General features: G+C 40.1%; 1 protein-coding gene across 6 annotated transcripts in view; it reads right to left on the bottom strand.

The window, feature by feature from the left end:
• The window catches only part of Prlr (prolactin receptor), a 153,606-nt gene that overhangs the window by 26,101 nt on the left and 100,432 nt on the right, over nucleotides 1-27,073 (bottom strand). For 4 of the 6 annotated variants that reach the window (XM_076857369.2, XM_076857371.2, XM_076857375.2 and 1 more), the window contains 2 exons: nucleotides 17,389-17,453; nucleotides 2,800-2,888 (listed from right to left, as the gene is read on the bottom strand). The gene's annotated coding sequence lies outside the window, so the exon portion shown is untranslated. The remainder of the gene's footprint in view (nucleotides 1-2,799; nucleotides 2,889-17,388; nucleotides 17,454-27,073) is intronic. The other 2 variants (XM_076857372.2, XM_076857370.2) reach the window with 1 other exon arrangement.

Genomic DNA, 27,073 nt, shown 5'->3' on the forward strand with positions numbered 1-27,073 from the left:
TGCCAGGCGAGCACTCTACCGCTGAGCCACAACCCCAGCTCCAACTACTATGTGCCGCAGTCTCTCGGCTGGGCACAAATCACGAGTCTCCACACAGCTTGTAGATTCAAACAGCAATTCTTTATTCCCGAACTCACACCGGCCGTCTACAAACACGTTCTAGGGGAATCCACGTACTCTGCCCAAATCCAATCCGCCCAAATCCACTCCTGCCTAAATCCACACCGCATGGGCTTCTGTCTCTCAAAAAATACTGTCTGACCCTAAGCACTCAAGAGGAACTCAGCAGCAGGATACGCCCTATTCCAAAAGAGGAACACCCTAATCTCCTATTACTAAACCGCCCTATTCTAAAGGGGAAACACCCTACTCTCCTATTATGCTAAACTGCCCTATTCTAAAGGGGGAACACCCTAAACACGGATCCTGCCCTGGTCCTTGAGCAAGGTCACCTTTCAGAAGTCCTTCCACTAGACAGCATGGGAGTAAGCTGGCAAGGAATTTGTCATACCTACTTGGCTGATGGCTCCCAGCAACTATGTATTTTCTAATGCCTGAAACCCCTGTGCCAGGGAGTTAGACAAATTCATAGTGGAATCAATGTAGTGTTTCATAATGATTTCTCAACTTATTCTGCATCTTACACTCAGCAGGAGAAACACAATAGGCTCAGTAAGTCTTTAGAGTAAAAGATAATGGCAGCTGTCCCTCCACCCCAGGGGGCTGCGCTAAATGTTAACTCCCATCAGACCCAGGGTGAGTCCCAGCATTAAGTATACCTGTATTGCCCATTGGCCAGTTTTTATGGCTGGCAAACATTAGGTTAGGGATAGAGTTGGTTTTTTATCTCTCTGAGTCAACTCTCCATTGGATTTTGATCTCAACTCTCCAAAAGGATCTTGATCAAGGGTAAGCCGGCCCTCCTTATGTACTACCTCATCTCAGGCTGGAACATCCAATGGAGTCAACAGTCTGCTTTTCATGATGTTATAGCAGCAAAAGGCTTGAAATATTTGGAGTCCAGTTAGCAGAAAGTCAGCCTTGCATATTGGATCCCAGGTCAATCACTGCAGGCTTCTTTCCTCACTATCTCTGTGAGTGTGACTGTGCTTTAAAAATACAAAACTTGCATCTGAAGAGCAGGTTTGTAGCAAGTTTGTGACCCCCCACACCTTGCCTGTGACTACCTGACTTGGCTTTCTGCCTTCTGAGTCCTCAAGGCTCTCCTATCCTAACGTTTCTTCCTATCATATTATCCAATGAATCTTCCTACCCTGCTCCTGCTGCTGTGGTATGGATGCCAAGAAAACCCCCTTCTCTCTTGGGTTCCTCTATGTCAACACCAATCCTGTTTAGACCTTTTTAGGTCCTATTTAGGCTCTTTCCAAAAGCCTCCCTTCATTACCTTCTTCATTAAGCCAAGTCTCTTCCACAGAGACCAACAGTTGAGAAAGAGGTCCATCAAAACATGGCCTGGAACCTTGCCCTTTTGAGAAACTAGATTGAAAATCAGGGCCATGGTACCACAGCCTGTGCTGATTCCACTACCCCTATTAGGGAGGACATGAACTAGCAGAGGAGGCCCAGTGGCTCCTGAGAGTTAAAAATACAAATCCAAGATTCAACACACCACTCTCCACTATCAACCCTAAAGCCTGTGTTGGTTAGACTTCATCTGCCTGTTCTGGCTCACCAAGCCCCTGAGCAAATCAGCCCAGGATGCCAGCAATCTTGGTTCTCCAATTTATAGCACTTGTTCTCAAGATCAGGCATTAGGTGAGTCGATACTGAGTGTGGTCTCTACTCTGGCTGCCATTTCATACCAGCCTAAAAGTTAAGACTGTTACACAAGTTCTGTACAAAGTCAATGACAGTAGAATGAATAAGAGAATCAATGAAGCCTCAAAGGTGAACAAGACTCTAAGATTTGGAACAGGACATCTCCTGCATGGAGGAACTATGGTTTTATCTGAGTATGAGTATGATAAATGCTAGACTTAGAACCATTGTGATCTGTCATTGTTAAGTTAGTTTCCCTAACTGTAGAAATTGACCTAACATGCTAGGCAGGGATTCTGAGGACTCTTCAGCTCTTGCAAGCCCAATTCTCAGATGGATAAGCAAGGCCTCATCTAAGTCTTTCTTTAAATACTGTTATACATGTGGTTTACATATCTGAATCATTAAGTATTCTGCAATAATTTACCCCCAAGAGAATATGTCCATTGTATCACCCAGGTTAAGAAACAGAACACTAACAGCACCCCAGAAATCCAACTTGTGCCTCCTCCTATTATCTATCCACACTACCCCAGTAGGAGCCACTCTCCTGACTTCTAACACTACAGATGAAATTTACTTACTTCTGAATTTTTTTAATATTTTATTTTTTAGATGTAGTTGTAAATAACACCTTTATTTCACTTATTTATTTTTATGTGGTGCTGAGGATCGAACCCAGGGTCTTGCACGTGGGAGGCGAGCGCTCTACCGCTGAGCCACAACCCCAGCCCCTACTTCTGAATTTTATATAAATAGAATCATACGCATGCATTTAAAGAGAATGTATGTGCGTCTGGCTTCTTTCATCATCCCACATTACTGTGTGATTCATTCCTGTCATTACATGTAGTTTTACATAATTCATTTTCATTTCATCTCATTCATATTTCACTGAATGAAGCATCATAACTTATTTATTCATTCCAATGTTGGTGAATGTTTGTGTTATTTCCATTTTTGGCACATTGGGTTTTGCCTGGAATGGTGGGCAAACACTGTATGCCCCATAACCCTTACCTGTAGCTCTGTATTATACAAGGTGAGTGTGCTTCCTGTCATACCTTCTGATAATTAGCCTCAATTACATTTCTACTGCATTTCTTGTCCTAAAAAAAAAAAAATAAAAATAAAAATCACAGTCTCATTTCCTGAGAATACATTTTGAATACATGCCTTCACTGGTTAAAGTGTTAGGCATTGTGTTAGGCACTTCCTTTGGGCCCCTCTGCCTAGTGGGTTTTCTTATCTGCCCTTCCCCACCCAGTATTAGACAGCCTGAGGTTGAAGCACAGTGTGAGAACCCCCAAGCGCTCTTGATTTCCAAGAATCTGGCTTTTCTTTCCAATACAGAAGGCCAGAATTTAATTTGGAAAACAAAGGACATAATCTGCTCAGGGTGGAGAGAGAAACAGGAAGGATTTAGCCATTTCATACCAGGCTAAAAGTTAAGACTGTTACACAAGTTCTGTGCAAAGTCAATGACTTTGAATGAATAAGAATGAATAGAATGAATAAGAGAATCAATGAAGCCTCAAAGGTGAACAAGAGTCTAAGATTTGGAACAGAACATCTCCTGCATGGAGAAACTGTGGTCTTACCTGAGTATGAGTATGATAAATGCTAGACTTAGAACCAGTGTGATCTGCCATTGTTGATAGGAGAATTTGTAGAGGTTTTAGAATATGGTAACTGATCTTTCATGGAGATGCTGGAAATTGGAGATTCGGTGCCAAGAGAATTTTGCCTAGTGGCAGATGAAAGTTTTAGCTCTTCATGCTCCACCAATAATTAGCTTTGTGCAAACATGTGGCCACAGCAATGAATGGTCACCTGTCCATAGCCCAAGTGGTACACTTACACATTAGTGAATATTCACAGAAGACCCTTGTTCAAGAGGACATCCATGACTATTATTTTTTATGGCTGTTACTATGAAGTTTACATTTTGTTGTTTTTTGAATGTGTTTCTACCCTATTCCCTGTTTGGTGCTATCCCTCGGTGGGAAACATCTGGAACTTTCCACAAGGGAATTATTTCTATGTAAAATGTTTATCACATTAGAATCTGGCAGGTTAGTCAGAGAATTAGGACTGCGTTAAAGTTATTAGAAATAGGGTAGAAACTGCTTTCTAACATTCACGTCTGATTTCAAACATATCCCTCCTTACTCTCTCATAAGCCCCAGGGTTCCTGAAAGGGAACTCTATGCTCCGTGAAGATGCACCAAAGAGGAGACCTGTGCTATGCACGATGATGGCTGCACTCTGTAAGAAGCAGATGATCAGCAGAAGGAGCATTGGCAAACTGGGACCTCACTGAGGGTTGGTGCTGTGGGGAGACTTCCACAGAAAGATCTACTGGCTTCCAACCTAATTGGGCTAATTGCCACACTATAATGTATGCTCCTTTGTACTGGAGTCATTTAGTAAATCAAATGCTGCATGCTTACCCATGGCTGGAGGCATCGCTTCCAATTACACCAGCTTCATTCCCTCACCACAGGATCCCAGCAACATTGTTTTTTTTTTTTTTTTTTTTTTTTTTAAATCTGAGGGAGGTTTGTTTTTGCTCAGTCTTTTTTGGCTCAAGGGCAAGAATAAGAATTGGGTGAGTTTCAGTGCTCCCTGGCCAGTGCACACTCTGGACAGATGGTGGAAAATCCAAATTGGACTGATTTCTAGAGGAACTAGTCCCTCATGAGATCATCGGTCAATTGTTACAATTAAAATTCATCCAGAAATTGTACATTATGTTTTGCAGTTGACAAAGCTGTTCAACAGACACCGGGGTTCTCAGTCTAGCATTTACATTACGAGTAAGGGGACTTCTTTAAAGTTCCCATCCCTCTGCCTTGTCCCTGGAGATTCTGATGACAGTCGGCCCTCTGTATCTACAGGTTTTACATCTGTGAATTCATCAACCCTGGGGTGAAATATTTGGAAAAAAAAACATTGCATCTGTACTGAACATGTAAAAATTTGTCACTATACTCTGACAATTTGGGGGAATATTTATTATTTACCTATATTTATATTGTATTAAGTAATATAAGTAAGATAGAGATGATTTAAAGTATGTAGAAAAGTATGTACTCCAGTACATAGGATGCTACACCATTTTACATAAGGGACTTGAGCATCCACAGACTTTGTTATCCACAGGGTTTCTGAACCCTGTCTTCTGTGGATACTGAGGGATGCCTGCAGAGTTAGGCCCAGTGGGACATGGGGATTTAAAAAAGGTGTAGATGATTCTATGTATAGTCAGGGCTGAGAACCACTGACTGTCATGATGTCACCTAACATTCGTAATGCCTGCTCTAGGAGGCCCACTGACAGGAGGTTCTGAATTCTACAAGGCACCCCTTTCTTCTGATACAAGGCTAGCTCAGCATATCCCACTGTCCAAAGTGTCTCTAAAGCCATATGTAATGGGAATCCACCTGTGGCCCTTCAAGAGTAATGTGTGTTCCTGGGGCACTGTTCCTAGACACTGTTCTGGGCACCATTGCCATCTTAGGCTTACTGGGTCAAAATATTTGGAGGGTGGGGCTTAGCAAGGAAATTTTTAATGAGCAGTTAAGTGATTTAATTGAAGCTGAAATTTGAGAGCCCCAGCTTCAGCTGAAAGGAGATGGAAAGAAAGGGGCTGTGGAGGTGGGAATGGCAACCTCTCCACAGGAAAAGTTGCATTTAGAACTTCAATGGAGGCAGTATCCCCACTATTTCCTTCTTCCCAGTTATAGGGTTACACATTCCCATCTATTGTCATAGAACATGCTTATGTGCATCCTGTGGGAAGGCTGCACATCTCAACTCAATAGCTTTAAACTTGGCCTTGGGAAAAGCTTTAGACAATGGGATGTGAATAGTTATGATCGTTTTTGCTGAATCCAAACAGAAGCCTTAAATATAATTGCATAGTTTGGCTCAGGTCTTCTTGTTTTGAGTCTCCAAATGCCCTTGGGATACTGCAGATAGTGGTTATACTCTCAGTCAGGATTCCAAAATGAGAAGACAGAGAAAGCCAGATAAGCTGAGCAGAGTTCAGCCATTCCTAGCAGTGCCACAGCCAACCTGATGCTGACCTAATGTCCTTAGGTAAAGGGAATAAATAGTGAATATTGTTGTAAGCCACTGAGATCTCACTGTTTGTTACTATGGTAAAGCTGACAAATATGGGACAAGAGGAGGAGGACATACGTTTTGCAAGATTGCTCAAACAAGGTTGTGTGTGTGCGCTTGTATGTGTGTATGTGCGTGTGTGTGCGCACGCACTGTTCAGTTAAACACAAACCTACTTTGCTATAAAAATGAATCTCTATTGTATTAGTAACCTTGCCTACTGAGTACATTTTAATTTCTGAAAACTTGGGCTTGGGATGTGAGGAGGAAATTTAGAATTAATAAGAAAAGATAAATTACTGGTTACTAGATGTCTGCTTAGTTGACTTAGGAGGAAATGAATGTCAGTAGTTACAGAATACTGAAATTTTGGATCTGAAAGGAACCAAAAGGCTTGAAAGATATTAGGATCTGACCTCACACTTTAATATATGGGGAAACTGAGGCCAAGACCCTTTCACTCCATATGCCATTCAGTAGCTATGTGACCTTGGACAATCTGTGCATCTTGTCTGGGCCCTGGTGTCCTCATCTGTAATATTGTCCTAATGGGAGAATCTTTGGAGTATTAAGGATGAGATGCATGCACTGTTGAGAAATCCAACAAGTTCAATGAGGAATCTTCAATAATATGTTAGAAGACTTTGTTCCCCTCTAATTCCTACTCCAGTTAGAACCCTGGGAATATATTCAGGGGAGTAGCAAAGGCTTCTAGTGGTCCATCAGAATTTGATTCTCCTCTCTTGTCTGTCCACACGGTTCAAGCCCATTCCTTTGCCATTCCTGTAGTTAGATGGCATCAAGTGTTTGAGCTGTGGCCTCTGAAAGTGGCCAGGAGTAATATATTCCTATTCTAGTCCTGGCCTTTAACGTTTTACATATTCATTCTTTGTCTCTTTCCCATCACTGGTCAGAGGGAGACATAATTGAGGACTTTAAGATGGTAAAAGCTCAGTATAATCAAGAAATGGGAGGCCCTTGAGTTCCACTCTGACCCCCACTGGATATTGTCATGGGTGAGAAGAAACCTTTGGCTGTCAAGCTCTGGGTATTATAAATGGAAAGTCTCTCTTAGCCTGGCTAATTCACAGACAATCTAGAGACAATCTGCACAACCTAGTTTAGATGGTAACTACTGTATTTAATCAAGTATAAGAGCTCTGGGTAAATTAAAACCCTTGGTGACTGGCCTATTGCCACTGTCCCCTCTTGAACTCCATCATCAAAGTCAGAGTAATCTCAGACTCACCATGTACATATCTAGCACCCCCACTCTCACCTTTATACCTGTTTAAAGTAGGTCAGCAACACTTGCTGAGTGAGTGATTGTTTTTATAAGGCCAAGTAGAATATACTATTTCTCATCCACAGATCCACTGAAAGCACTTTCATTCCTCTCTGAATCCTGCTTTTCCCCATCACTTCAATTAGAATCCACAAACTGTGCAAGTCTTTCTTCTCATTAATCCCTATGGTCTCTAAATTACTAATGGATATGTTCTGAGACTTTTCTTGATTCTTTTAATAATCTTTTCAAGCACATTAATTTGAATGTAAGGACAGGTGGAGGACAAAGGCCACCGAAATGTGGTTGTACGGTAGGTGGCTGTAACTGAAGCTGATTCAGATCACAACACCAGAAATGAAGGAAATGAGAGGGTTGTTAAGAACAGGCAAAACCTCAATTGGGCAAGCTCCAAATGGCAAGGAAATAATAATCCTCAGCCCATTCTTTCTTTTATTTTTGTGCATTTTTCAACAAAAACACATTTTGGGGGGCTTAACACGTGTTTAAATACAAAAATATACCATTTGGGAGACAAAAACCTTTATTTTAATTAATTGGGTACAAATTTCTAAAATTATTCACTTCCCTGCCTTTTTAATTGAAACTTTCCATGGAGTATTGATTATGGTGTGATGTGGTGGATATAGGCTACCCTACAGAGAATGAATACAGACCAAGGTCTTGCAGACCAAGGACACTTTGCTAAATCAAATGTCTAGGACTTGAGTATTTTCAGCCTATGAATCTTCTTTTGCTATCCCCCCCCACCCCTACCCCTTCTCTCTCTATTTACATTGTTTGGTCTTTTTCCACTTACATTCAATTTGATAGCTAACAGTTTTCACTTTTGTTAGTAAACTCTTTTCTAGGAGTCTCAACACCCCCTTATACTCTACCTCTTGTGGCCTATGAATTCAGAAAGCTGATAAACAAATTTTAGAAAATTTAAGCAATTTAACATGAGAATAATGAAGCTTTTAGTGAGGGCTAAAGGAGTTTCCTATTAGTCCTGTAGGGAAATGGATTTTTGTTCTATTTTGCCCAAAAGCCTATTTGGCTTGCTTCCTGGATTTCATATATATTCCAGAGTTAAGGTTGCTGGATAAGTGAGATTTAAATAGCGGTGCGTTCCTGTATCACAAAATTAGACAACTAAGAAACTATGACACAGTATGCTCAATATCTTAAAAGGCAAGTACTATTGTTAATTATAAAAGGATCTCTTAGTGTACTTCTTAATAAGTCCACCATGACACTAGTGCATGAGTAGGCCTAACTCCCAACTGGCTGCTAGGCTTCCTGGGCCAATGGAAGCAGAGTGGGCCAATTCAGATGTCTGCACATGTGGCCACCATAACATTGGCCAGGCACATCCCATTAAATAATTGTTGATTCACTGCTTTACAATAACACCACCTCTTGTTTGGATGCATATGATTGATGGTGTGTCTTTCAAACACCCCTCTGAGAAACAATGAAATGGAGGGAAAAAGATTGGGAAGTCACTATTCAAAAGATTAGTCAACTTCCTTATCTGGGTAAACACTTTCTTGGTAGTTTATCTATAATAGTTTTTCATCCTTGGTCTGGCAGACATCCTATTGTTCCATTCCCATGCTTCTAGACCCAGCTTTAGAGATGGACATTAATTTTAATATTATGAGAGCAATATAATCTAATATTATGAGAACAGAAAGTTTGGTGCTTTGTTGATACTCTTGGTTTTGTCAATTGTCAATTTATTTGCAAATCAAAATTTAATGATTTGGGATGCTTTCCATAGGTGTGCCTGAGCAGAGAGGCTGACCCACACCTCGGTTTCTGGAATGCACTTTGGAATATATAATCCTCACGTTTACTTTAAACCTCTGTAGGTGCATATGCTCAGACACTTGGAGCCCCAGTAGGCTCATAGATTCATTATGGAAAGAGCAGCAGGGCATGTTCACTTTCATAGCCCACGTGGTTTAGATGGAGGATTTCGGGCTTGGCATGAGTGTTCTGAGCACACAAAGTACTTAAATGTTTGCAGAATGCAGGATGAATAACCAGGCATGGCAGCCTCCAACAGGTGGTCTTTGTTCTTACCTTCCACCCTGATGGAGGCCATACTCAGCCCTTTGTCACTTTATGGATTTTCAAGAGCAAGGATTTTGTGTTCTATAGCATATTACATGAGAGACACTTAACAAAATTCCTTTTTAGGCACCTCTGTCTTCCTCTTCAAGTTTCCTCCCTAGACAGTTGTTCTATCTTGCCTCTGTGTCTTCCCTCACAGTTCTCTAAAATCCCCTCTGTAGTTCTAAGCAATTTAGTAATCAGCCTCAGCTTGCATAGCTCATTCACTAAAATGCCAGGCTGATTGTGGGAAAACCAGTGTAGCCCATGGGGGTCCTAGCATTTCTGTCATGTGGCTCATTTAAAGTTGTGTCTGTCACACACCCCCTTCCCTATCCCCTCAAAATGGCTCTCTTTCTGTGCAGGAATATAGCTGCTAGAAAATTGATTTTTCTGTATTGTTTCAGAAGCAATAAAGATTGGCATGTGGTTATCTGGTAAAAAGCCCAGCTATCTCCTCATCCTGTTTTAGTCTCCTCTCCCTCAGGCAGGGGCTTCTTTGGTTTCCCAAGGCTGGAGGGTTCCCAGCCCACAGAACACCCTGAACATGACCTTATCATAGTAGCATTGATAATGAATCTTATCTTTCTCTGCCTCAACCCCTGAATACCTCCACTCCTAGCTGTGTGTGTTTCAAATTCCTTATTCTAAATACAAAACTCCATATAGAGTAGGTTCTGAATGAATGAAATGTTATTGTCAACTATATTTAGAGGGGGAAATTGGTAAAGATTTTGTTCTCTTAAAGGTCTATAATAATTGGAATATTTGGTGGAGAGAGGTAATGTTTTCTTTATCTTGGGTAGTTTAAAAATTGATAATAATAAAAAAAGTATTTTAACCAAATCTTAAATTTTAAAAGTATTTTCATAAGAGATATTTTATTTTATTCTTTTCCCAACATGGACAATTTCAGAATGATATTGAGTTTATAGACAAACTGTGACTGTGAGATAGTAGGGTGGGCCCAGCATCTTGTCCTTTTGAATGTAAGTTGATGTATCCTTTTTCACAGTATATATTAAGAATTTAACATTGTTGGTTATACTTTGAATTAGAAAATTACATTTCCAGATATTTATCCAAATAAACAGAGATATAAAAAACACCAATTCAGAATGAAGAGATTCCTCATGACATTGTTTATAAACAGAATATTGGGAAAACATCTAAACCAAATTATAAAGGATTGTTTGACTAGATCAGGACATAAGCATACAACAATATATTGTTGTATAAATGTAATAAATAAATGTAATAAAGTTTTAAATAAATGTAATCAAGTTTTCAATAATAGAAACATGTAGAAAACAAAAAGAACTGGGTGCAGGAAGTAGATGTGTTCGATCCCGGTTCTAACATAGGCCTCTGCACTTGTGCACAGGAGAGACACTGGAGACACATACACACCAATATATTGGCAGTGAGAATCTCTGGGAGGATGGTTCTAAAATTAAAAAATGATGACTTTTATAATAAAGTCAAATAAACCGTTACTAAATTACCTAAATAAAACTAAAAGTTACTACTTTTATAATTGAGGAGAAAAATCCCATTTTAATTGTTAATGACACAAAAATAATTCCCTAATGAAAAGCTGGCATTTAGTGGTACAAATACATGGAAATGGTTCCCACTGGGGTAGAAAATAAAAATCACTCCTATGTTTGTGGCAAAATGACCGTTAGTGGGTGACAGCATGTACGGGTCTTCTGGGCTACAGTGAGCATTTCAACAGTTTTTGACATCCCACAGTCTGTTCACTTACTTTTAAGAATTGCTTCCACTTCTCTGAATTTCCTCACCACATCTGTCTGAGGGTTATTTAAAATACACTGAGGTGACCAGCTTTTATTTGCCATTCAGTTTTTTGACAAGTGGGTGAAAGGAAATTTTGAAGGGAATCTCTTTTTCTAGGGCCTCAGAGAAGAAAGGGTTGGGCCATCTTACTAGAGGAGTTTAATAAATTCAGTAGGGTGACTCTGGCCTCTCAGCTTCTGTTGGGCCTTGTTACGCAAAGACAATTATACATTGGTAGAAAGGGGCAGGGTGAATTAAAAGCCAAGAAGGTAAAAGTCTGAGCACTTCTTCCACCACCAGTCTCAAAGTCCTTCTCTCTCTTCTCACTTTGCTTCATCTTGTACAAGAACATTCTGTCTCTACCTGATTTACGACTCATGTACAAGATGTTCTTTCAAACTTGTTTCGTCATTTAAAACATCTGGGCTACTTATCTAGCAAGATAATTGCTTGTCTCTCTTACTGGTTTATATTCACTTTCTTCTTCTTCTTTTTTTAAAAAATATTTTAGTTGTAGATTAACACAATACCTTTATTTTACTTATTTGTTTTTATGTAGTGCTGAGGATTGAACCCAGGGCCTCATACGTGAGAGGCAAGTGCTCTGCTATTAAGCCACAATCCCAGCCCCTTCTTCTTCTTTTTTTCCCTTCATTTTACTCAGTCTCCAGAATTCCTCTCTTAATAGAAAAGCACACCTGTCCAGAGAGGTAATGGCCAGAGACCTGAGTTAGGCTGGGTCTGGGAGCGACTCAGGAGCTACTCCCAGTACAATATCAATGAGTGAGAATGGTGAGGAGGGGAGAAGACAAAAATTCAGCCATTTTTAGTGCATTTTCAAGAAAATCATAGGGTTGACCTGTTTAATTGCTGTAATGTTCGTTAGCCCATCCATCTATCCATCCATCCATGCATCCATCTATCCATCCATCCATCCATCCATCCATTCATTCATCCAGACTTTGATGCAATAGGCAAGGTAGGCCCTGAGAATACAGTATTGTGCTAAAATAACCCTCCTCATGCTTTCAGTCTGGAGAAGAGAGAAACTAGTAAAACATTTAAATGTAAATGAAATTAAGTGCTAAGAATGAGCTCTTCTGTTTCCAAGAGAGCTAATAGTGGGCAGATTTGAACTGGTCAGAGTTGAGGGGGACTTCCCTGGGGAGGCTGCTTAGGAGACAAGGAGTAGAGGGCCTCTCTTCCTTCTCTGTCACAACCTTGTGTTTAACTGGGTCTGGCAGACACTGTTGGTTGCTTCTCCAACAACCACTCCTCTTGTTTTTGCACAGAATTGTTTTGTCAGGAATCAGGTATCCAGCCTCAGGGCATGAGCATGTATCATTCTAAGCTGATCATGGTCATCTCATTTGCCTAAAGTCTATGATTGGTTTAAGAGTGGTCATCCCATCTAGTTCTAGCCACCGAGACATAGCAGAAGCTTTCTGGGGGTTGCTGGGGAAATCTTTCCTCCCTGGAAAAAAAGAGGGGTTGGGAGGAAAGAAGTCTCCCCAAATGGAAAGGGTGGCTCTTTGTAAATGTCATGAGCTGCTAAGCCAAACCTGCAAATGGTTTTCTCAGGACATGGTGAGTGTTATACACCCAGTGTTGAATCCACTTTTAGCCAGGCATGCTATTGCTTGTTGATCAAAGCATCCTATCTGGGTCTTGGGCCACAGGAGGATGCAGGAGGGAAGTTGGAATCTCTACTAATTCAGCCTTGGGAGGAAGTAGAGGTTCCACCTCAAAGTAGCTCAGCATGGCCCATTTGCCTTGGGAAGATTTCACCAGTTTGGCACGGAAAGCTCAGTGGTCTAATTTCCAAATCTAGTGGCTTAGAGGTAGAGAAAAATTTGGATCTTGATGGAGAAGTATTGGAATGTTGCTATAAAGGAAAGGAAAGGCATGTGTTGCTAGGGTTATTATTTTATTGGGCATATTAAAAGTGATAATTTGGTTTTTATCAACTGTCCTCAATATTGCTTTGTCTATTTATGTATCCTATGAATTTTTAAGATTTTTCTTGACAGTAGCTGATTTAGTATTAGAGCTCATTAGAAGGAAAGTTCAATAATTACTCTGCATATCTATTTATTTATATGCATGCTGTCAAAAGAAAATATAGAATTGGGATCTATTATATAGCCAAGTATGTAAGTGGCTCATGTACATTATGAGCAAGAAGTTCTCTCAAATTTGAAAATAAGTCATATATATTTAGCCACAGACTACTGAAAATCTTATAAATGGACAGGCATTCTAGAAAACAAAACCCACTGGACAGTTCAAGGGTCTCTCACTGCAGACTATTTTGGAGCAAGGAAAGCATTACCTTCCTTGTGCCTTTTGCATGGTTAAACAGATTCAGTAGACGTGGTGCTACTGAATGAAACAGAGCCGTGAACACTCTTTTCCCCTTGCCATTATCAGAACATCAACATTGTTTCTGCTGGGAGAAGTCATACCATCTTTCTAGCCAGGAGGCCTTCTGCCCTCTCCATGAGCTCACATAAGTCATTTTGTGAAGAAGAGCTCCCTGGCCATTGGCTTGGGGATGAGCATGAACTGAGTTTACAGCATAATCCATGGTCATATACCCTAGGCTGACATACTTGGGGACTTCAACAGGTTCTAAATAACCCATATATCACTTGAGAAAGGTGATGTGAGCTCCAAACAGAAGAGGTGGAAGGTTTCTAAGGCTAGTTCTGTGATTTCCAGCCATGTTGACTTCAAAACCTCTCTTCTTTCTGAGCATGAATTTCTTCTTATATAAAGTGGAGAGGGTCACATCTGCTCTACTTCCCTCAGTCAATTATTTTGAGAATAAGATAAAAGATTATTGTGAAAGTGCTCCACATGTCTGCAAAGTGCTATGCAAATAGGAGCCACTGACATCGGTAAAGGGTGACGGTTGCTCCTTCACTGTCTTCAGAAAGGGTGAAATTGCTTTAAAAACCATTCAAGTTCCTCAGACTCTGTTGACATCTAATCTCAGGTGGAGAAGATGATCTTTTACTCCCAGGTGCTTTTGATTTAGAGACTCCCAGCTCTGAGTGGACTCTTGGATACTGCCAAGCTGCCTGGTGATTTTCCTTTGGCTGGGAGCCCACAGGCACCTGTGTGTGAGCAAAGCCTCAGAGACTAGGAGATCTCTTGTTTCACAAGAAGCTTACAGAAGCCCAGGGTCAGACAATGGAGAAAATGGGCCTCAAAGTCAACCCCATTCACTTCCTTATTTTTAAGAGCTTTGTGGCAAGGCTCATGCATGTTTGCTCAGGGATGGGCACTTGGCAAAACACACAATTTTTTTGTCTGGTCCCCTGTCATCTTGTCTTTGGAATTCTGTTCCATGTCCTGTTCTTCTCCATCCTCCTCAGTGGAGCTTGTGATGGTGGGCTGTCTCTCCTTTCCAGAACTTCCCCCTGGCAGAATCAGTTCATTTAGAGAACTGCTGTGCAATAGGACTTTAGGGGATCATGGAATTGTTCTGGATCTTCCCTGCTCAATATGGTAGCCATTAGCCACATGTAGCTATTGATTGTTTGAAATGTACCCAGTATGACCAAAGAATTAAATTTTTAATGCTATTAAAATTATTTATATTTACATTTTCCAGATGTGGCTAGTAGCTTGTGGATTAGACAGGATAGGTGACAGCTCAAATTTCAATCGTTTCAGTCTTTCTGTTGCAACTAGAACTCATCTGACCTTAGTTCTAATCCCAGACCCTCTTTTTAGAGAAACACCAGCAAGTCTCATTAACAAATTGCTATTGAAAAACTAGGGTCTTCTCCCTCTTAGATAAGTGAGCAGGTTTTGAGCAATGCTATACTTTACTTAAAGCAGCAGCTTAAATAATAGGAATTTGAGGGAATTTGGCAGGTAAGTGGTGGTTGAAAAGATCAGGTGGACAGAGTTTTAGATACACTTCAAAACACACTGGATGGATGGGCACATCCTAGTGCCCTGGATTGCTTCTAAATTCTTCCAGTCTCTTATAATCTTTGGAGAATTAAGGAGCGAGGTGTGATGGGTACCTGGAACAGGGCTGGAGGTAGGAGAATTGAAATGTGCAGTGCCTAAAGGATGCCAGAACTGTTGCAAAAGAATATGGGGTGCCAGGCAGATTGCTCCACACTGGGGATGAAGTGCCAAGGAGTGATTGGTCGGTTGTAATCCTCACCACTGGGACACAATTGTAAAGTTAGCAGTTAAGTCCTAGACCAGAAACTAGATTAAAGGCCACACCACGGACTACAGTATTTTTGGCTGAGTGTTGGGCAGAAATTACGATTCTACTGAGTTCTAAACCCTCCTTGCATTCTTCTTATGAATGTTGCTTTTTGGATGTCTTTTTTTTTTCATCCTGAAACTGAATTGTGTTTCTGTTTCTCTTGGCTGATCTTATAATTGCTTTCAAGTTCCTGCCTGTGCTTTCACAGATACCCACTGGCATTGGAAGCTCCTTTGCAAACCAAATACCAGGTTAGTTAAAAGGTGGAGGATAATGGAAAGTAGATGCCATGAAAGGAGGTCAACCAAGGAATGAAACGACCTTGAGGGGCACTTGGAGGTGAGCAGAATGAATGCACACCAATGCTGGCAATTCGGATTTAATCTCAGGGCCTCACTTTCCCAACTACTAGCACAAGTAAATCTGCTACCACCCCTTACCTGCTCCACACTACTTTGGGAGTGGAAATAGGATTTTTAGTTAAGGCACTGTCCATAATGTGTGCCTATTTGTTTAAAAACCTAGAAAACTTCATTTAGTAAACTGAAAACTCCATTTCAAATATTTTGTGCAAATACGTGGCTAATAAACAAATACATATGGAAATTTTAAAATTACAGCTGGATACCTCAGTGCTTTGCCAGAAGTTCAAACTGTACAGTGGTTACCAGACCTCTTGGTTTCCTAAAGGAAAGGACTCCCACAATGTTCAATATGACACTGCTCTCCCTCACTTGCCTGTCCTTCCAGTAAGTAGCATGGGGCATTTGGCAGTAAGGGACAGAGCCCAGAAAGGAGAAAGAAACTTGCAGAAGTCTGACTGATTGATTCATCAGTTTGATATTCCCAGGCAGGGTTATTATTCCACAGGGTCCTATTGTATCTAAAGCATTTTTTGATGACTCATAGCATCCTTCCTCTATGTATTTGCTAATGTTACCCTAAACACTATAAAATTTCAGTCCATTTGCACAAAAGGCAGAAGCTCATGCTGGGCTGAGGCAACTTACAGTGGTAGTTCTTGAAAAGGGGGATTTTGCCCCAACCAGAGATGTTTGGCAATGTCTGGAAACATGACTCTCATTTCTGAGGGAAATTTTGTCCTTCCCAGAACCTGAGATTGTGTCTGAAGATATTGCTCTTTGTGAAAGATGCGGTTAGGATTGTGTCCTACTGGTATTTGGTGGGAAGAGACGGGAATACTGCTAAGTATCTATCCTAGAATGCACAGAACAGTCCCTGGACAAAAAAATCACTTGACCTAGAATGTCAATAGTGTTTCAGAAAGTCTGGCCCAGAGGGAAAGGTTCAGATTTGTTGACACTGAAGGAGAAGATGTCTCTCAAAGGGTTATCACTTTTTCATGTTTGGAAGATTAGGAAACACCATGTAGTAGCTCTAAGAAATTCCAGGAAATTTTTGCCTAGAAGTTTCTTCAACCAATAATCTAGTTGGATTTCTATCTCCAGGAGTTCTTCAAGATATTTGAAAGAGCACATGCAGCCTCAGGGTTACACGTGTCCAACCTGTAGATTCCATTTGACTGTAGAATACAAAGGCAAGCCATGGGGCTTGTTTTCTCCATCAGAAGAAATGGAGTCATATTACTTCACAATTTATTTACTAGCTGGTCTTGGCATCCTAGAGTTTCCTTGCCAGTGATCCGTGGGGACAATTAGGAACCTGTTATATATGAGTTTCAACATACCAATGGGGTGTGGGGAGACACAGCCATTTTCGAAAACCTCTAAAGCACAGAAAACTATAAGAATTCCCTAATTGCACCACTAGGAGATGTCAACTATTAATAAACTCTGTTTTTCTTTGAGAAAAATTGAAAAGGAGATGAACGTCAGGTTTTCTAAGCCAGGCAGGGTGGGAGGTTGAAGAGGCCTTTGAGGATAACAGAATGATCTGTTGGAAAACGTTGATGGGTTTGAATTGATCTGTCTGAACGATCCCTTGAGTCTATGCCCTTGGCTGGATGAAAGGGACAACAGGGCCGTGTGACAGAGGACACAGGATCAAGATCTCTTACCTTCAGTGTTCATGTGTAAAGCATCTTTAGTGCTCACCTCCATGAATAGGGGAAGGCATCTTCAGCTGAAAGAGGAAATGACTCATTTTAGCTCCAACATGACAAAGCAGGAGATGTTGTTTCTGGCTTCCTGTGCAGCACTTACTGTGCTTAACGCTGTCAGTTCAGTGAAAGGCACATGATGGCTCTTATTTTGTGGAAGTAGCTTTTTGTCAACTTTATTATGAAGTTATTTAAATCTTACAAAAGATGCAAAAATGGTAAAATAAAATATAATTTAAAAAGTGCCCTTTATCTAGATACCCTAATTGTTACTATTTTGCAACTTTTGATTTATCATCCTTTCTCTTCTGTGTACAAAAATTATGTTTTTTCCCCCTAAATCCTCTGAGAATAAGTCACAGACGTGATGTTTCTTTTGTCCCTAAATATTTCAGTTTGTTTTCCTAAGAATAGGACAGTCTTTTACATAAACAAAGCACAATGATTAGAATAAAAAAATTAACAGTGATCCAATATTATTGTCCAGTCTATACCTCTTACTCATATTTTGCCAGTCAACCCAATTGAGATTAGATTTTCTGAAATTTGATCTTGGAGATCTTGAATGGAATTTGTTGATAAATCCTGACACAGCCACAGCTAAATTGGGACTGTGGACAGTATAACCTGAAGCTCTAGTTTGGCTTATAATGTGCATTGTTAGGAGAAGGCTTTTTGAATCTTTAGTAACTTTTGGTGAGAAAAGGGTTGTGCACTGGGCTGTGGGGTTCAGGCTTATATAGGTTGGGCTGTACTCACCAGGAACTGTGGTTCCCGTCCTATTTCTGCTAGCATTTCTGATTCTGGTTTTTGTGTATGAATGAGTGCTTAAACTCTGAGGACTGGCTGGCTTGGCCTATGGGGCATGACAGGAGGACTGCTAGCGATATAGATCTGAGTTAGGAAAAATAATTTCAGAACTTGAATACAAAATAGGCCCATATATGTCTGCAGCTACTTTTTAAAATTAGCTTTCATACGTGGTCAGCAATGCCTAATTTAGTGCCCATTTTTGTCTTGTACATTCCATGAAAAAGCAAACAATCTAACTAGAGTAGCAAACCAAACAAGGCTTTCAAATCATTTCTAAGTCCTTAAAATCCAGGATCTTAAGCATTACCCCTGGAGGAAGTCAGTGCTGAATATTCTCCACAGCAACTCTATTGGCAAAGGAGGAAGAGACTGGCAGGAAGCTGTGGATGGCTATAAGTGGCTTCATACCCTTGAGCATCTCTCTCACACACTCACCACTTTCTCAACATTGCTGCTGCCATCGGCATCATGAATCAGGATCCCAGATATATATTTTGAACCAAAACCTAGGATGTGACAAGAGTCATTTGAGCATAGGACATCCAGTCCCAAGGCATTTGGTAATGAGGTGTTTGTGAATCCAGAGCCTGTGACACAGATGTCTGGAGCAGGCTTCTCAGAAACTACCCATTTTTCTTCATAGGGCACAGTGACACTGAAATTTTCATTTTTAAAACTCTGAATATTCTAGTGTGCATTTTAGATTCTGGGAATTATTACAGCTTTCTTTTTGATAGTGTCTTGGCTCTGTTCAGAACAACTCCTGTTCCTTTGTGTTACTTCCTAAATAAAATCCATGCTTTTTAAAAAAAAAAAATTTAAGTTTTTGATGGAAACCCTGAGGTTAGCAGAGGTTAGGGAAGGACAAAGAGAGAGTGGGAGTATATAGGGGGTGGAAAATCTGGAACACTGAACAGCAGTAATGAGGGTTTTGGGGCAGGAAGCCAAAGAGATCATGGTTTGTGCAGTTTGAGGGCTAGACCTTGCATTCACATCATTTACTCATCTATTATTCATTCATTTGTATGAAGTGCCTGGCACACTATTTTAGCTCTGGTTGTTCTCTGCCCAGGCTTCCACATGTGCCCCATACCTGCTGTGTGTCCTGTAGGTCTGCTCCTATGACTCCCTTCCCTTCAGCTTCAGATGGGGCTCTACTCAGTAGTCTGAGGGTGGGAGACAAGCATGTCACATATCTTTCACTCCCTGCCTGCCTTCCGTATGGCTTGAGTCTACCAGTGGTTGGGTCTCTCCTACCACATCTATAGTTGGGCAGCTCCTCTTCCATGGGTCCAACTATATCCCTGGGCCCCAGTCAACATTTACTATGTTCTGAAGAGATGCTAGATACTGTGCTAAGGCCCTTATGTTCTATGGTTCTAAGAACCTTATATGTATTATTCTCTAATTCTTTCCTCAAAACCTATGAGGTGGGCATTGTTATTATTGCCATTTTCCTAGCTAAGAAGCTGGAATTCAGAGCATTCTCATAGCTGGGAAGTGGCACCCAAACTTGAACTAATATCTCTTTGATGGGACAGCTCCATCTGCTATCATTCTTCATTCATTCATTCAGTACCCAACACACACTAATGGGTGCCTGTTATTTACTACGTGCTGTTTTGTGTGTTGAGGATAGAGCTGGGAATATTAACAGACTAAGTCCATGCTCTAAAGAAACTCATATTCTGGGTGGGATAAAGTGGAGTTTGCTATAAAATTAACAGATGAAAAGATAATAAATGGAAATCTACCACATGAAAGAGATTAAAAAAATAATAAGCATTTTGTGTTTACACTAGAGCTGTCAGTATAATTATAATTGATGAATTTATCAAAGCTCTTTCTTGTTTACTGACATTTGTTCAAGCATCGTCTTTGGGCTTGACAAATCTTCAGATATATGCAGAAAATCAGAAAAAAACCTTTAAGTATTCTGGTGACTAATCTAGATCACATATGGCAATTTGTCAACATGCACGTGGAGCCCTTAAAGAAAAAAGAACAAGGGCATCCAACAAGGCATTTGGGAGACATTCTTGGTGGGCAGGCTGAATCTGAGCAGCATCAGACTGGGGAGACCATAGGCGACAGATGGGAAGGAGGAGTGTGGAAAGCCAGTTCAGTTAACACAACAACTCAAGTAGAAAAAAGAATAATTTCTAGTGAAATTCCATTATTTCTTTTCCTGGAATACAGTTCTATCTCCCTGTCTAGAGTATCAAAGCTCAATGTTTGTAATGACTACTAAGGTTATAATGAGTGTCTGACCCTTAAAAGGCAGATGCAACCACACTGATCTTAGTCAAGAGAATGGACCTTGGTTAAGAGTGGAGCTTCCAGGGTGGCTGGGAATGGAAAGAACAAAATGGAACTTCCAAACTCTTGATTGAGGTTGGTTTTGGAAAAAAGAGAGCAAGAGCATTAAGGATCAAATGAATAAAGTCAACTCAGTTGTCAGGTCCAACAGGTAAATGTGGGCTGGGAGTGGGAGACAGGATCCAAACATCAGGGGCTGAGTAAACTCAAGCCCAAAGAAGGAAACAAAGAGAACCCAGGATTTTGTTTGTGTCTTGCTGGTTACCAACTACAAGGGTTGGGTGTGGGTGTCCCAGGATAGGCACAGGATAGGAGATGGCAATTAGTGGTAATACTTATGCAATTCCAGAATTCCTATTCCTTTCATTAGTGGATTATAAAGTGATTTCTAGATTAGTGAGTTCTGACAGCATCAGCACAATCTTATTTAAAATAATGACTAGAAAACAGAAAGAAAATAATTAGTTAACATTTATTGACTTCCAGAAACTGTTTCTAAGCACTTTAGCACATGAGTTCATCTAATCTTCTTAAGTACACTTTAAGAACTAAGCTTCTTAATAAAGAGCTAATTAAAAAATGATTAAAAACATAAGTGACATTTGGAGGAAACCTTTAAAAAGTCATCATCAAAAATGAATCCTAGTCCTCCACTCATTCATCTGTTCACTCACATATTTATTCAGCCGATAGTTATTGAGCACCTAGTGCATGTTTGGCACTATGCTAGGGGCTTTGCATACATGATTGTATTGACTTCATTGTCTAACAGGGACAGTGGAAGGAGGAAGGGATTGGAAAATCTGGGTTCTGTTTCTAGCTCTGTCTCTAATTGGTCCTGTGTTCCTTGAAGAATTCTTTTATTTTTTATTTTCTTTTATTCTCTCTGTCTTCTAAGGTCAAACAAGGAACTTGAGGTCATCTATCAACCAATCTATTTATCTATCTATCTATCTATCTATCTATCTATCTATCTATCTATGTGTTTAGTTTGGATTGAACCCAGAGGCACTTCCCACTGAGCTTCTCCAGCCCTTTCATTTCATTTTATTTTATTTAGAAACAAGATCTCACTAAGTTGCTTAGAGGTTTGCTTAAGTTGCTAAGGCGGGTCTGGTCTGGAACTTGTGTGCACCTCTATGCCTGGTCTTTTAAAACTGAATGTTAATTCAGTAGCTTTGTATAGTACATTGCATTTTATGGCAAATGTTCACTTGCAATTATGCCCACCCCATCAGGTAAATGATCATATTTATGAAGCATTAGAGGCAGAAGCTTGTCAGGGCTTGAACCAAATTCCATTTCTTTTCACTGAATTCTATTGCTTCTTCTAGAAGAACTATCTGGATGCAAATGACAGCAGATGACATGGAAGGCAAGGAGAGGTAGAGTATGAAGGATAGGGTTTGCCTTTCAGAAGCTTTGAGTGCTCACCTGACCACAATGAAAATATATCCAAAGGTGCCAGAGAGAGCTCACCTGTTTGTTTTGTGTTGCTGTAATATAATATCATAACCTGGATAATTCTTTAAAAATTAATGTATTTCTTACTATCTTGGAGGCTTGAAAGTCCAAGGTAAAGTAGCCTACACCTGACAAAAGCCTGCTTGATTTGTCATTCCGTTGTGAAAGGTAAAAGTGCAAGAGAGGATGAGAAAAGTCAAGAGGGGGCATGAGCTATGATAGAGAGAAAGAGAAAAAGGGGGTTTTATAACAAACTCAACCACTCTGGTGATCATTGCATTACTAGGTTCAGGAGGGCAGATCCCTCAAGATCTCTTATTAGGTCCATCTCCTACTCCCAACAGTGTTGCTTTGGGAATAAATATCTCCAGTACATGCACTTCCAAAGGGACTCATTCAAACCATAGTATACTTTAAATGGTGGAAATCACATGGAGGCAGATTTGGGTTCAATAAAATGGTAATGGAATATCACATTGGACATTCCAATTTCTCATTAGCTGGAAGAGCTAGAACAAAAGGGGCCATGTTATAAGGCAGAATCACTTCTTAATTACTATGGCTAAGGAGGAATGACCAATCTGATAGAAAATATGTTCCTTGCCATGGTGGATGCCTAAGCAGAGGTCATATGAAGTCCTATAGGGGTTATCAACTTGATTTGGGTCTCAAAACAAGTATGGGGATTTCAATTCTGAAATGCTATGATTCTAGGAGGCTGGAGGTTTGCAATTTGATCTGTAGTTTATAACCTCTGCTCCAGAATTTAGATATTCCTGCAGTAATCTGCTGGGGAAAATTCAAGGCTCTTTTGTAGCTACTGACATCCAGGCTAAATTCCTCAATCCATTTCTTTGTATGGATGCTTTACAGAGTACCTATCCTGACCTCCTGCTTTGGGCTTTTCTGAAATCCCATTCCTGACAAACATCCAGGATGGGAACTTTTCGGGAGGTCAGTTGAAATCAAAGTTGGACGATCACAATGAAACTCAAGTGCTACGAGCCAATGGATTAGCAGCATTGCATTTGTATTTATTCAATCTCCTAATTTCCCCAAATGTTTTCCATCCGATAGCTTCATCAGAAGCATATTGGCCAACTGGTATTCTCTGAGGGTCACAACTTTAACTAGAGAAGGTATAGGAAAATGTATTCTAACAGCAAAACACTGAAAGGTTAGAAGTTTTACTATTGTTATAGCTTGCCTAAGGTCACGATATTGGTTATTCGCAGAGTCATATCTGAATAGGGTTACTTCAAATTCTTTTGGGAATGAGTACAAGGTAAATGAGGAGTACTTCTGATAATTTGAAAGATCTAAAGTCCAGATTCCTTGATTATCCATCAGGAAATGTTTGGAGCTGGATTCTACAAGCACCAGAGCCCCAAATCAGGATCACTTATAAAGCAGGGTGGTCATTCCAGTTCAGTGAATGTGGATTCAGTGAATGTGGAATGAATGCAGTTCTGCAGAAATTGGACAATGGTAATCTTGACCAGGATGAGCATGGTTTGGGGAAGAGATGAGATGAGGTGGCTACCAGCAGTGGACCTGAACAAAAGGCTTTCTGCTTACTATAGCTCAGAGTGAAAATTGATCTTCCCAGAGACTCTGAGGGGCATTTACAAGCTAGAGTTACACTATGATAGATTTTATTTATTTATTTACTTATCTTTAGTGCTGAGTATTAAACTCAGGACCTTGTGCATTTTAGACAAGCACTCTACCACTGAGATATATCCTCTTCCCGCTACACTGCTAATTTAAAGTAGATGGGAACTGACAATAAAACAAACAAACCAACCAACCTCCAAATGGTGAAAAGACATTGTCTAGAAAGATCAAGGAATTGGTTTAAAAATATAATCTCCAGAGGCTCAGGGTGTAGTTCAGTGGTAGAGCACATGCTTAGCATGTGTAAGGCCTTGGGTTCAATCCCCAGGATCAGAAAAAAAAAAATCTGATTTTGAAAAAAAATAATCCCCAGTTGATTGCAATAATAAGAACATTATTAACATGTTAACTTTGTCCTCATCTCTAAGTCCCCATGAGGGGATTTATTACAAGTTTTTTAAGCATTGGAAACCACTAATACTGTAAGTGGGGGAAAGAACACTCTCTTTTAATTAAAATAGAAGATTGTTATGTTCATGGTGAGCTGAACTGAGAACATCTTTTTACCTAGAAGTATAAGAGAATAAATATTTCCTGGTCTTAACATCCAAGGTTCAGAATTAATTAGAATTGGTAGCCCAAAGAGTTCATACCTCACACTGTCTAATCAGGGAGATTGTGTTAGAGGGGAATGTTAGTAAGAAGATCTGGTTTTCATTTTCCTGTTATTTAGGCCCCATTGGGGACCATCTAAATGCTATTTGTCTCAGGCCATTGCATCATTTCCTCCCTCTTGGGGCAACAGAGCTAATGAACTTCAAGGAGTAGCAAATTAGTAGCATGTGGTCAGTGCTGACTTCTGGGTTTCAGCCTGGTTGTTTCACTATTTGATGTTGCTTTTGTGAGTGGTAGTTGAAGTTGGCAGTATGGTCAATTGTGCTACTGTTTACTCTTTTGTTTTCAAGGCTTATTTAAAAGTACCGTTGGTAGGTGAATGGTAGTGGTAATGGGAACACCTAAAACCATTAAGTTGAGAATTGAAATATCAACATGGACACCACAGACTATTCCTCAGCTGATGGAAATGAATCAAGGTACTGGTTTTAGCCTGTGAGTGCCATATGCAGTTTCTTTTAGTTCCTGTAAACCAGGGGTCTGGCTCCACAGAACTGGGAAGATGAAGCATTGGACCAGATAGTTTGCATAACTCCAAGGGATTTTTTGAGCCCCAAATTTGTTCTCAGGTTCTCATGTTTGTTTTCATCTTACGGGTTTTAGTGATATCATTTCTCAAAGTGGTCCAATTGCACCAAACAATCATTTTTTACTAAGACAAAAATTAGAAGTTTTATTCTTTCTTTGTACATGTTATTGTACCTGTTATCCTAGTATACAAATGTTGGCTGGTCTAGTTTATTACATATAGGTTGCATAGTCTACTGGACCTCTATAGGACTTTGAATCAGACTGAAAGTGATATAATTTGTACCACTATCTGGCCACAAGATCCTGAGTAAGATATAAAGCTCCTCGAGTCTCAGTTTCCTCATCTGTAAAGTAGGAATACATATAGATACCTCACAGTACTGTTGTGAGCTTTGATGCACAGTACCTAGGAAATAGCAAGTAACCAATACATGCCATTGATATTATAGCTAATAATGATTGCATCTTTGTTATGTGTTAGCAATTATGGGGATCCTTAAGGCACCTCTAGGGTATGAGAATCATGGATAAGAGGTTAAGTACTTATTTTCATTTGCTGATGAGAAAAAAAAGAGACAGGTTAAGTGCAGGAAGCTACCCACAAATTATTTGAGGGTCTTCTCTCGGTATGGCAGTCAGGGAGATTTTAGGTTTAACCTTGGGAACTATGTGTGGCTCTCCCAGGCAATAGATTGCCCAAGGTACATGACCTTTATCTTGGTTGTACTAGGAAGATCCCTCATAGTAGCTCAGGGAGATGGGTGTAACCCACTGGGAACCAGACAGCCCACAGCCTTTTTTGGTGAAGAACATTCTTTGGTAGGACTTCGATGTTCCCCGATATAAATAAAGCAAGTGGGACCTCCATTTTGCCTTTTTAGTGTAGAAGCTTGATTCATGTGATTGGTTAGCCCATCCCTTCCCTGCTTTATGAAAATATTTTCTGTGTCCTGTGTTTTTTTTTTTTTGTTGTTGTTCTATTTTTCTTAGCTTTTATTTTGCAACCAGCCCATACCACTGAGGGGAACCCTATTTCCATTGCCTGCACAGGACATGGGCGAGGGGTTAAGTACTTGTTTAAAGGCCCAGTGATATGAAGTGGCCATGCCAGAATTCCAGAGCCTTCAGTAGCTGACCACTACTTTCTATGTACCAATGGTGGGTATGAAGGGTTTTGCCACCTTGAATAAGAACTCCCTTTATTTCTATCCCAGGGCAAATTCTAAGACCCGTAGAATGCTCTTCGCTCCCTATACCTCCTCTTTTCCATGCCTCCCCCAATCATAAAGAGCACGAAGCAATGAGAAGGTGAAACTGACACCACAGATAGGACAATTGTGACCAGTAGACACCTGACAGATCAGCTATGGAACCTGGCCTCAAAATAAGTTGGGAACTTGTCAACTGAGCACACAGAGGCAGGTGCTATGTCCCTCTGCATGACATTAAAAAGAACTTCAAATATCCTAAAATTATTTTATTAGAGGGGAAGTGTAAAAAGCCTTCAATACAGACCACTCTAGTAAGATTTAAAAACACAAAATATAATATTATGATCTTATTATGCTAGTATTATTAGGTCACCTACAAACATCCACTCTGGACAAACTGAAAGAGAAAACATTTTGCTATCAATACTGATACCCTTAAATGTAAGATATCAAAGTCAGGAACTATTGTACTAAGTCACATGCATAGCAAAATCTAAAGGTGTACAATTCAGATATATAGATCATAGGAATTTGGACTTTTAATTAAAATACACTGTGTTGTCCATTAACTGATAATGGAAAGAGAAAATGTCATATATCTCTATGATGGAATATCATTTGGCAAAAAAAGATTGAAGAACTCATACATGCTTCAACATGGAGGAATCTTAACAACATTATCCTAAGTGATAGAAGTCAGACACAAAAGATTATATATAGTATGATTCCATTTATCTGGGATGTTCAGAAAGGCACATTTACAGAGATAAAAAGTAGATTAACAATTGTCAGGGACTAGGGGTGGTGGAAAAGGGGGTATGGGGAGGGAGCAGAGAATGATCAGTGACTTCTAATGTACCAACCCATTGGTTATATGTTCTAAATTAAGATTATGGTGTGGTGAGGGTTGCCTAATTGCAAATAGACTGGAATTTACCAAATTGTATTCTGCAAACAGTTGAGTTTATGAGATATAAATTATATCACAATAAAGATATTTTAAAAACACTGGT

The sequence above is a fragment of the Callospermophilus lateralis genome, chromosome 5 (assembly GCF_048772815.1).
Source record: "Callospermophilus lateralis isolate mCalLat2 chromosome 5, mCalLat2.hap1, whole genome shotgun sequence".
NCBI lineage: Eukaryota > Metazoa > Chordata > Mammalia > Rodentia > Sciuridae > Callospermophilus > Callospermophilus lateralis.